This window comes from Erithacus rubecula (assembly GCF_903797595.1).
Source record: "Erithacus rubecula genome assembly, chromosome: 3".
NCBI classification, from domain to species: Eukaryota; Metazoa; Chordata; class Aves; order Passeriformes; family Muscicapidae; genus Erithacus; species Erithacus rubecula.
In genome coordinates, this window is record NC_136689.1 from 121,876,352 (window position 1) to 121,888,877 (window position 12,526).

Below are 12,526 nucleotides of genomic sequence, written 5' to 3' on the forward strand. Positions count from 1 at the left end.
GTGTGTTACCATTTTCATAAAGTGCTTTACTAGATATTAATAAGAGGACCAGATGGCTTCCAGGCAAGTGTCAATGTGATACTACTGCAGCAAGTCTACAATTTAACTCATTTACAAGTAGTTTTACCCACAGAATCATAATTTCTTTAGAAAATCCCCTAAAAGGGAGAGAATTAGCCCAGGCTACAACATATACTCTTCAGTTTACCTACATTTCCCACTCTGCAGAAAACTGTAACACATACAGGAAATCCAAGACCCATCACTCTTGCCAGCACAAGCAGGAAAGAGTTAGTGCAGTCAGATACTACAGGCCAAAATAAAACTTTCAAAAATGCAATCTGCTGAAGAGGAGAATGGTTCTTTGTGATTGATCATCCCCTTGCAAATCATAGCCATTGTCTGAAACCTTCATGCCTCTACCATGCTTTGAGCTCTCTCCCTCCAGTTTGTCATCAGTCAGAGAATAAGTTATTTTTCTCAGTTACCCCCTTTAGCCTCTCAGAGCATGGTTTAAATAGCTGTTTATTTGGAAGCATGATCAGCATGCCAGAAAAAGTTGTCCAGCTGCATCCAGTGGATTATGTGGCACAGTAACACTCATGGAGTCCTATTTTCAGCAATGCTTCAGTGAGGGTACAAATGAAACTTAGCTACAACTCACACACTCCAGTCAAACATCCATAAATGGGCTTCTGGTTCATTCTGGGGGTTTTTAATATGCTGTCTGACACAGTTCTTCAGTGAGTGGCCTAAAATATCAATCAAAAGTTCTATTCTGTGGATTAGCTGTTGTGTCTAACTGGCTGCTCACTCATTAAAAGTCACATAACCAGTCATACAACCTCATATCCATGGCCTGGAGGGGTCTTCTGAGGTTTCTGACTATCTTTTTGTTCATAAATTACACAGGTAAGAAGACAGACCAGGTTTACAGAAGAGAACAGTAGTGACTGTCTATGTATGACTCCACTCACAGTGATAATTCTTACTTTCACTGAATGGTCCAATAAAAAAGTTTAAAATGGCAGAGCTCCCGATGAAGCACATCCACATGCTTTACTCTTGTGCTCTTCCAGATCTTTCATATCATATTTTCCCTGAAGTTATTGTAGATTGCATTGACAACAAGATACAGCAGAAATAAGTCAGCCTTCACTAGAAAGTGATTTATACTGATCACCAATGAAATTAAGACACCCATTTGTTCTATTTCTTTTCTCACTTGTTACCTTCATTATCACAGGTCACCTTTTGGGACAGTAAAAATCCACTTCCAGGTGCATTTGACTCAGTTTCTACTTCTTATACCTTTGCATCCCAATGAGTTTTGGAAAGCAGCAGCAATAATTTTTAGTTTCCTATTACTCTCCAGTTAATTCTTTCTCCATTTCACTTCCAAATATTTTAACCAGCATTGAGGCAATTCAATCAAATGAACTAGACATATATAAATGTCTAAAACAAGAAAAAACACAGTCCATATACCAATGGCCTTTAATTTCCTACAATAAAAATTGGGATTTTTTTTCGTCTTTCCTGAAATTGGACTGAAAACCTTCTCTGAGAATAGCCAAAAAATTCTTTTTGATTAAGCTACGTTTTGACATCTATTTTTCCCATTAGTGGACATCCATAAAATCATGCTGCATGTGTAAGGAGTAAGCTTTCCTTCACAAGTTGAAAAAATAAGGTGCTACATTTCAACCTGCTTATTTTTGCCTTGAGACAAAATTAGACCATCTAATCTGATAAATTTGAGAAAATAGTGAGGTAGTTTCTTTTTTTTCAGCAGATCCAAAAGAAAACATTGCAAATCTATGGTAAATATGAAGCAGAATTTGGGGGAAGGATAATATTTCTGCCTAATCACAGTAATTCTGAACTGATATTTTAGTAGTCATTGACAGTCTCTACAGTTTCCATTTCAGGCTTTTAAGAAAGTAATGTAGAGGCAGAAAGAAAAAGACGTTTCAGAGGCATGTGAGTCCCAGTAAGCACACAAAAAAGCAAAACCACATTTTGCTCTAAACATCCTGTGGTTAATTTCCCACTTAATTTTTCACAGAGGACCTGTTCTTCTCCTTGAGGACACACACCAAGGCCCTTCACATTCAGGAGAGTGCCTGAATTCATGAGCTCTACGATTTTAGGAGATGGGGCTGAAACTCAGATTGTCTTGAGTGCAGAGGACAGGCAACAAATTCAGCAAGGCACCACCGGCTAGAGGCTCTTGGCTCATTTTTTCCCACAGCCCACAATAATGGTATTAATTATTCACCTATAAGGTGTGAGAGTTCCACTGTAGTGCTCTCAAAAACTTCTGCTGAACCACCATCCTGATAAGTGCAGTGAGCCAGCAGACATTTCATTAAAAAGCAAACAAACAAAAAACCAACAAAAAACAACAACAAAAAAAGAATAAAATGAAACACCAAAATTACCATTCATCTGTTTTAGGATCCTGCACATAGAAATTGTCTGTCTTCTATTCATATTTGAGCAGATAAGGCATTTCTTTGATTGACAAGAGGGAAAGGTGCACATATAATACTTTCCAGTTTTATATTTTAAAAGTTCTGATGCTTCACTAAACGAGGCCATTTATGGAAGGTAAAGGACAAGTAAGGAATCACCAGTGATCTGGGAAATTTACTACCTTGGCCTTTACAAAGACAGAATCTAAAAATGGAATTTTATTTTAAAGTTTGGAAAGGTAGTAACTCCTCAGTAAAACAGAGCACCAATAAGGACTCACTAAAGACTGCTCTGTGCCGAGGTCCATGACTGAAAATCAAAATATAGTCAGAGAAATGAAGCCAATGTTTTCATTTACACAAAGACTATGTTTATGAACTGGAAATCAAAGACAATTAAAAAGAAGGAACAGAGATTTGAGTTTCTTGGATTTTCAGGGGTTGATTTTTATTTCAAATAAACTCTTTCCAACTTAGAGGAATACTAGCGTTCATCTCAGTTCATATGTAGGTGGTTTTTGCAACTGCCATTTTGAATATCTTTTTATCCTATAGATATCAAGTAAAAACCTATTTAGTCTCAGTATTATATCTTTTCCTTCAAGCTGGGAAAAATTATGTAATGACTTTCATTGGCTTTAAAATTGTAACTGAGAAAAATAACTTCTCTGATTGATGACAAACTGGAGGGAGAGAGCTCAAAGCATGGTAGAGGCATGAAGGTTTCAGACAATGGCTGTGATTTGCAAGGGGATGATCAAGCAAAAAGAACCATTCTCCTCTTCAGCAGATTGCATTTTTGAAAGTTGTATTTTGGCCTGTCGTAACTGATTTCATTAACTCTTTCCTGCTTGGGCTGGCAAGAGAGATGGGTCTTGGATTTCCTGTATGTTTCACAGTTTCCTGCAGTGTGAGAAATGTAGATAAACTGAAGAGTATATGTTGTAGCCTGGCCTAAATCTCTCCCTTTTAGGGCATTTTCAAGAGAAATTATGATAAGTTTTGAGAAGAATGCCAGATTTGTCTTTACAAATAAGCTGCGGGTCTGCTGGTAGATAAGGTTAGCACTAAGAGATAAAAGAAACAATGGGATGGATTCTACTGATGGATGAATGGAAAAAGATATTTGCCTTTACAAACAAACTGTTGGTTTGCTGATAAATGAAATTGGATATTGGAAGATGAAAGAAGCAATGGGGGAAAACCATGAATTCTATAAGAATTAAAAATTAAAAGGGAGGGTTATACATTAGAGGAGAATGTCAGGCGTTCCGGGAAGTCTGTGCCTCTCAAGTACCTCAGCCAATGGGGAAAGAGAGAGGGAAATTGGGATAAAAGGAGGCTGTGTCCTCCAAAAATTTGAGATCCCAGGGGAATGCCCCATGGCCTCTCCCTTTATTTGAATAAAGCAAAAAACTCCTCTGTCTCCTTTTTGGACATAAACCTCTGGTGTTTGTGGATTAATTTTCCTGACAGTTTGGGGAGTAATCTTTTGTCTTTCATCTTAAATTGCAGTTCAAGGAATCATTCCACATTGGTAGATAGAATCAATTTATTTATTTTTTTTAATATGCAGTTGCTGCCTTTGTTTACAATTGTTACCACACACTTCCTCAGATTTCTGCATGAGCTCAGCTGGGGCACAGGGCAGTTTTTTGCAGTTCAGACAAGCCCTGACACTTTCCAGGCCACTTCCCTGCCCTTGAAAAAAAATCCCATGTGTTTTGTCAGCTGCAGTCCCTGTTTCTCATCACCACAGTATTTTTCCTACTTTAAGATGTTAGAAGATATAAGTAAATAATAATAAAATATATTATACACTACTGAAGTCCAATAAACCCCTTGGATTTCACAGGTATTTAATCTGCAGACTCCAGAGAGCAGTCTGCAAATAAATGATTTATTCATGAAGCCCAGTATATTGACTGTCAACATTCAGGAATGTAAAATACAAATATTGTAAAATACAATACTGGAACGACACAGAAATGATGATGCAGAAAAGAAGGTATTTAACTGCAGACAAACCCCAAGTCAATACTCTGATAGTTTTAAAGGTATTTAAAGTATTCTAAATCATCATAAAAATCTCTGCAGAGAATAAGGTATTTCTTCAGTTACAGTCAACAATGAATAATAGTTTAGAAATATTTAATTTCATTTAATAACATTGAGTTGTGTATGTCATAGAGGAGATAGCCTGACTGCCTAGAAAATTTGATTCACAACAGTGAAACTGGTCAAATAATCTATTGTGAATAAAACCTGTTGTAAACCTTACCATTTCTCATAGAATAATTGCCCATTATTAACTTCTTGCATTATTTAGCCAGCTACAGATCACAGTATATTTATTTCTGAGGAAGATGCTGAATTATTTTATAAACTTTTAAGTGGATATTTATACAGCTTCACTTAAACTTTGTACTCATGCAAGGATGTTGTGGTGATTGAATACTGAATTGTATCACATATGGCACACACATAATGTAGAGAAAATTCCATAAATTAAATTCCACTATTAAAAGTGGACATTCCTAAACGTTTAGGAAATTACATTAGAAGCAAACAGAATCTTTTGGCCAAACTCTAAAATGACAGCTCACAGCCCACTCAGTGCAGTATTTTATGTTATGCAAACAATCCAGACAATAGATGATGTGTCTTGCCCTTCCCTTTACGCTACATTTCAAGTTTCATTAATGTAAATCATGTAAACAAACAGAAATATTGTGGAGGTAAAAAGCATTTTTCCCACATTCTAATGCAATCAAGAAAAGCTTTTTGTAGAAGACTCTGAGTGACAGGGACTTAATCTCTGCTTTCCCTGAGAATAAGCAAATCTTTGTAGCATTCAGAGTAGCAATTTACCTGGGTTGACTGGACATTAAGGTTTGGCACAGCTGCTTATTTGTTCCTCTACCCTGGTATGAGAAAGCGACCTGAACTTCAGCACTTTGCCAAAGCATATAGCCCACAGCAAAAAAATAAAAAATCTGTCCAGACTTCTCCTATAGCCAGTAGAGACAAATAGGTGCATCCTGGAGAGACTCACCCAAGATATTTAGCAGGACACATTCTTATTTATAGATATAATATTCTTCCTTCAGATGGGTATGTCATTTTCACCTTTGATGAAAAACGTGTGCTATCACAATGCTTACAAATGTTGCAAAGTATTTATTAAGACAAGCTTTGTTCCCTAAGTATGTTCACAAGACACATGTTAATAGGAACAGAAGAACCGTAGAAAACATTTCTTCCTGTATTCATAGAGTTGCAGGAGACACTTTAATTTCTGTGGAATGTTGTCAATACTGCAAAATGAAATAGGGACCATTAAGAAAGAGAAGATGAGAGGAATGGACAGATAGTGTCAAATTGTCTGAAATTTTCACTAAATACTGCCTGATTGTATTTGCCAAGTTCATTCATACTGTGAGGTTGTTTGCTGCTTTGCACAACACCACGACACACCGTGTGTGCTAAAAAATTCTGTTCTGCACTAGATAAAACTACTTATATGGTCTTTCATATAATTGATAAAAGGAAACTAATGGGATATTTAATGCCTGAATTAGGGAATGTAGCTGCTGAATTAACAAGCATTCACAGACATGCTGCAGTTTGGGAAAATGTCGCAGGGGTTCCTCCTTTATTCAATACTTTGGTGCAATCTAAACTTTGAAAAACTGCATCTATAATGTACTGAACATTTTCTGTGCTCTTTACAAAAAGCTGAAGGAGATTTGGATTTTCTGGAGGAATACAGTCATGCCGTGATTCCCACAAAAAATTAATAATGTATTTATTAATTTAGAACTATATGTATGGAAGTATGTATGGAACTATATTAATGGAAGTATGTGCTTATGCAGATGTGTTTGTTCTGTTGTACTTTCCAGGGTGTCAAAAGTCTTTCTCACTTCCTCTGAAACTTGCCCTTTAGTTTTACATTAGTTTATAGTAACTGTCCTCATTAATTTGTTAAGATTTGTGTTCTTACATTACTTTTAAATTATCTTCCCTATACAAGAAGAGGACAATTTTTTTTTTTTTGCTTGGGGTTTGGATTTACCTGTTTCTTTTTTTTTTTCTCTAATCTTTCTACATAATGTTTTTTTGTACACAACAATAGAAGAAAGTTATTTTATGCTTTATTAGGCTGGGTGACTTATTCTTCCAAGATCCAGCAGTCAGCAGTATTTTCAATAGTGTGTCACACTTGACTGCAATTAACCAGAAATTTTAAATCAAGTAACTATAGAGTCCAACAGGTCTAACTATTAATACACTGGCAAACTTTATTTTCTGTAAAAATCAGTCATAAAACAGGCCTTGACTGTACATATTACACAAACATGAGTATTTGCCAAATACCTTCTACAAAGGACATACTGTTTGTTAGCCTCTATTTGTTCTATGTGTCTATGAAGGATCATCTAAGACAGTTTATGTTACTTCTGCTTCCAAATTTGAGGTATGTTTTAACAGACAAACAAAACCCAGTGATCATTCTTGTTCTTTAGCATGTAATATGTTTTCAAATGAAGAGTATATTTTGCATTAAAAAATCCATCCCTTTGGAAGTTTATTTCTGTGCCCATTTCACATAGCACTTTTCATGTCATCTTATTCTTATTCTTAATCCTGTCAGTAAAATTTTAAATAACAAAAATGAAGTTTGATGAGTTAGTAAATACGACAGAATTTATTAATATCTCTTATATTTAAACCTGTTTGTCAGAATTGCCAAGTATAACGATTTGCTTTCTGAAAAGCAAACTGGAAATCTATATAGAACTCTTTATTAAAACAATTTCCAGCCACAAATTTCCTCAATATGTCTCTTAAATGAAAGGAACACTTCTGGCTTGAGTGTTTCAAGGCACACTGGGCAAAAAGCACCAGCTTTACACATCACTATGCCATTAAATATAATATGCTTTGTAGAAATATTTTAAAAATATCAGAAAAAATCTTGTGGTATTTTGGAAACATTTTGGTTTGATATTTTGATGAATAACCCATGTCCAATTTAAAGAAATTACACAACTGGTTCAGGCCAACTAAATGGCTGGTAATTGGCAATGATGCAAATTGGTTTCACTGTAGTTTTACTATAAAACTGGCCCAAGACTGTAATGTTCCTAGCCTTCACTGAAATAATTTAATCTGTCATTTCAAAATGTCAGTGCTTGGGGTTTACAAACATTTTTGCCAAGGCTGTTTTCTCTTTAAGGATTGTGAAAGCATTGTTTTGAAATACACTTTAAAAATAGGCTGTAAAATGTTTTCAAGTTCTGAACATATATGAAGAATTTGTAAATTGACAGATTCATTTTTGCCTCAAGAGGAGTGCACTGCATCATTGAGATTAAATGGAGTTAAATTGTCACAGTTCTTAGTTTATTGCTTTGTTTCGCTAAGTTATCACATCTATGGGTAGTATTTAGAAATAAGTTAGCACAAAGGGTCAGTAAGAAATCTGAAATCCATTTTAAAAGATCAGCTCTTACTATTTTCAATTTTATCACCACATTTTAGTGATCCATAAAATGATAAAGAAATGGACAACTCATACCACACAAATGCACATGAACAGTCTCCACCTATTAAGGACAGAGCAAGGACCTAATACAAAAGTGATCCCCAGAAAAAAATCTTGAAAGATATCAGTGCTACTCTATAGCAGGAAAGTCCAAGTGCAAACTGTGTGGTGAGAAAATTGGAACTGGGAGCCCAGAGAAGTTGTGTTCCAGGGTGTCCCATCCCTGAAAGTGTTTAGGGGCAGGCTGGATGGGGCTTTGAGCAAGCTGGTCTAGTGAAAGCTGTCACTGCCCATGGCAGCAGGTTAGGAACCAAATGATATTTTAAATTCCCTTCCAACCCAAACCATTCTGTGATTCTATGATTTTATAAGATTTCCAAGCTGAAGACATACCCAGTGGCTAGCAGAGAGTGAAGCATTCAGTTGTGTTGACACCACACTGTGCTGATCTATTTTTCTGTGAATAATTTTGTTGTGTAGAAGCTCGGGAGAGAGACCTTCCCTGCAGGGAGCAGCACATTTCTGGTGACACTAGCTCAAGTTCACTGTCATTTAGTGGGTGAGTTCTGCTCCCCTCAGGGTCTGTGCAGACTCATCAGGAGTCAACCTCATGCACACTGTGCAGCCCAGCCTGAGAAACTGTACAGAGACTCAGCATGAACATTAGAAATACAACTTTTTTTCTTAATAAAGCTTCTCTAACCGCACTAATTCCCACAACATGAGCAACTCTTAGCAGACAACTAGGCAATGTGTTTCTCACCTTTTATACACCTACTCTGCAATCACCTCCAAGGTTGAGAAGTGCACCACAGAGTAGAAGATGGGATGCTTTTGGAAGATTTAACTCGTGGCTTTCACATAGGCACCAAGCATAGAGGGTCCTGCTTAGCTGTTCATGTTGGATGGGATGGTATGAGAGGAACTAAGACACAAGACCAGGCAGATATTTTATTGAGTAATTAAAGAGTTTTCATGACACTTTACGAGTGAAAGGAATAATACAAAAATTGCTCTATGAAATTAACAAAAGTCTTATTTCAATATTTTATTTTACAGATACTGAAGCATTCAGTTGAAGCCATGATAATTAAAATCTTGTTGAATAGAGACCCCAAAAAAATTATCTCTGGAAGAATGAACTAGTTTCTTTGCAAAAATCATAGTGAAGTTTGCTTTAGAGTACTTATAAGCCTTTCTTTTCAACAGAACTTCATTTTAGAAACTAGTGTCAAAAGTGTCTATCAGTTGTTTAATTCTTCTGTTTAATTTACACTTTTGAAACTGTTGTTCAAACACACACTTGTGTTATTTATAACAGAATACAATAAAACAAATTTATGGAACACAAGGTAGTGAGACAAACATTTTTCCCCAAGATGACCTCTTTAAAAAGAAACACTGATATTTCTGTATTCTTCTTTCACTCAGCAGTAGCTAAAGCTTTCTGGAGAAGTCTTATTTTGTTGAAAGCTGGTAGCATAATGCCTTAGGCCTAGATTCTAATCTGGTTTATTCATAAAAATATTTCATCTATATTTACTTGAGAAACAGAGTAAAACAGTCATGAGGCATATGTGGAGCAAAATCCTGGACAAAGATAAGTCAATTGCCTCATCAATTACTGGCATTTACAAACCTACAAGGTTTTGTTAAAAGTGTGAAACTTTCATTAAATATTAAGTGTCTATATTCTGATTTATAATAAATCATCATTATCACATAATTTACAATATGCCTAGTTAATATCAGATTATTAATACTTTCAAAAATTAACAGTGAATTTCTGTAAAAATATGTGGGAAGTTAAGAGAATGCAAGATGATCCTTTTGCTTTAGAGTCATTTTGGCTGTTTACAGTTAATATAGTTGAGAAGTTATTCAGTGGTTTGTAGGCTTCTAAAGGCAACCAGGAGTTAATAAAATTGCTTCTGCCACAGTAAATTATATTATTTGGATATATTATATCATTATGGATATTTTCCCTGTTCATGAAAGGATATTTGTCCAAATAAAGAATCTTCCTGCATCCAAGGCAATAAAGTAGAATGTAGCTAAAGTTAGACAGTCTGACAGTTTTGACTGCAGATACAAGCATCTTATCTAATTCAATAAAAGGGAGTTCACTAGTGATAAAATACAGGAGAGGAAAATTTGCAATGCCTTCCAGACAGTCTGAAAAATCTCATTATTTTTCTTATAAAGAGTTCTGTTTCCTTTATAAAGCCAAATGTTCTGACTTTTTTTGAGTACTGTTGAAACAAAAAGTCAATTCTTGGCAAAACGAGTCCTTAAACAGCAAAGATAAAATCAAGTTTCAGAAGAAGAGGAGACACACAGAAGTGCTCCAAAATGTGTATGAAGTTTTTTTTCTTTTACCGAGGAGTAAATGAAGTTAAAATTCTGAAGAGGTCAGCTAAGGCTGAGAGCATGGATGCCCACAGGGCTGAACCTGGCCTGCAGGAACACTGCACACAGAGCAGGATTAGAATCAAAGGCTGCATGGAGCTTTTGCAAACTGAGCTCATGAAAAATATAACAGTACTAAACACAACCCTGTCAGTGATTGGGAGGTTTCTCATTTATTGCAAAAGCTGATTACACTTCATTGCCATTTCTTTATCAATTGATGTGGCATACTTCTCAGCCATGAATGCCTGGCTAGATGGATTGATAACACAAAAACACCATTCTCCCATGCACCAAATTGGCAGGATGTAGAGCATCTCGAAATGTAAAATAGCATTAGTCAGAGATAATATATAGAAATTTTACTCATTGTTCATTAATAACATGGGAATGAGAATAGTGCTAGCTTTTTCAGAGCTGGAAATATAAATAAGAGGAAGCAAACTACTTCAAAATGCAACATCTCTTGCCAGGTTCCAAATAATTTATGGTATCAGAAGAAAACTCCTAGAAAAACTGCCATGGCATATTTTCATTGTATATTAATTAGCTCATGTCATGCACTTCAGCGAATGTTTCATGAATTAATGGCAAATATTCTACACAGCTATTTAGATAACACAAAGCAAGAAGTAATTATTTAGCAGGTAAATTTTTTTGGCAGAAATGTTTTGTAGTTTATGGCAATAAGTGAGAATATGCATTTTCAATTTAAAAGAGCAAGAGGGTGTCATAAAACACAGGATCCTTAATGAAGATTTCAGGAGACTGGATGAAGAATAAAGTGCTAAAATTTAAAAAACAAACAAACAAAAATTTAAAGTAATACTTTAAAACAAATTCCCAACCCCAGCTTATTAAGGCTGTTCCTGAAATGTTTCCTCTTTGTTCCTCCCCTGAGAAATCTGGAAATAATAAAAACAAAGAAACCATCATCTCAGAAGCAAATTTTAGAAAAGAACATTCATTCTATCCTACCAAAGAAAATTCCATTCTCAATGAAAATAGCTTTCAGCAGAAAGATACAATTTTGTACTTTCACAGGAAAGCCATTCTCCTTCCAAAATATGAAGGGAAAATATATGCCTGAAAGATAGCTCCTATGTCTGAAAGCTTAGCTGCCATTTTATCAGCTTGATAAAAGGAATTTCCCCTCATTTCAGATCCTTCCTCATTTACATGCTCAGAATAGCATGGTAACAAACCCTTGATCACAAAGAATATACCACACATCTTGCAGGCCACTTTGTCAGTGTAAAATTTTACTACACAGCTGTGACCTCTAGTTGTAGAAGAAAACTATATCCCTGGTCACATGCCTGAATTTGCTTTTTAGTGTAGAGCATATCTTAAATTAATTTTTCTATTTGTAAATTATTTCTGCTGGAGAAAATCCAATTATTATTTAGTCTATTTTGCCCATAACCACTACTGTGTTACCACTCTGTTGATGTAAACCATTCCCAAGTCCTGGTCTCAGAGTTAAAACTTCCTGTGGCAGAGTGTGAGTAGTAAGAGAAGACTTAAAGGTTTGTGGCACTGGTATGGGTACAAGTTAGGTGGAAACTTACTGTTTAAAGTCTTAAAACTGAGACCAAGCTCTGGCAAATAAGAGCCAATCCCTAAATGGTTGTCACCATGTACCTCTATTTCCACATCAAACACAAACAGGCATCTTCAAGGTATGTGTTTAGTCTAAGCCAAATATCTGGTCTGTCTTTGAGAGAGAAACTAATTTATCCTGCAGGGCTTTGGCTCTCTGGAGACACTTATCCCTTACCACCATTACAAATAATGCCTCTCAACACCTGTGTCATACTGGCCCAGGGACATGTGCCATGTTAAAGTTATGGGTGAAAAAAATACCACCAGAGACAGAGCTGTATGATAGGCACATGTGGCAGTAGCTTGTCTGATTGAGTCACTGCTCAGAAAATTAAAAGACAAAATAATACAAAGCAAGACAAACTAAAAAACAAACAAAAAGCCTCTCAGGATCCATTAGCAAAAGGAGCTGCTACACAAAGAAAAAAAAAAAAAGAAAACCTTATGAAGAAAAATGATGGAAAGTGGTAGGTGCTTATCTCAA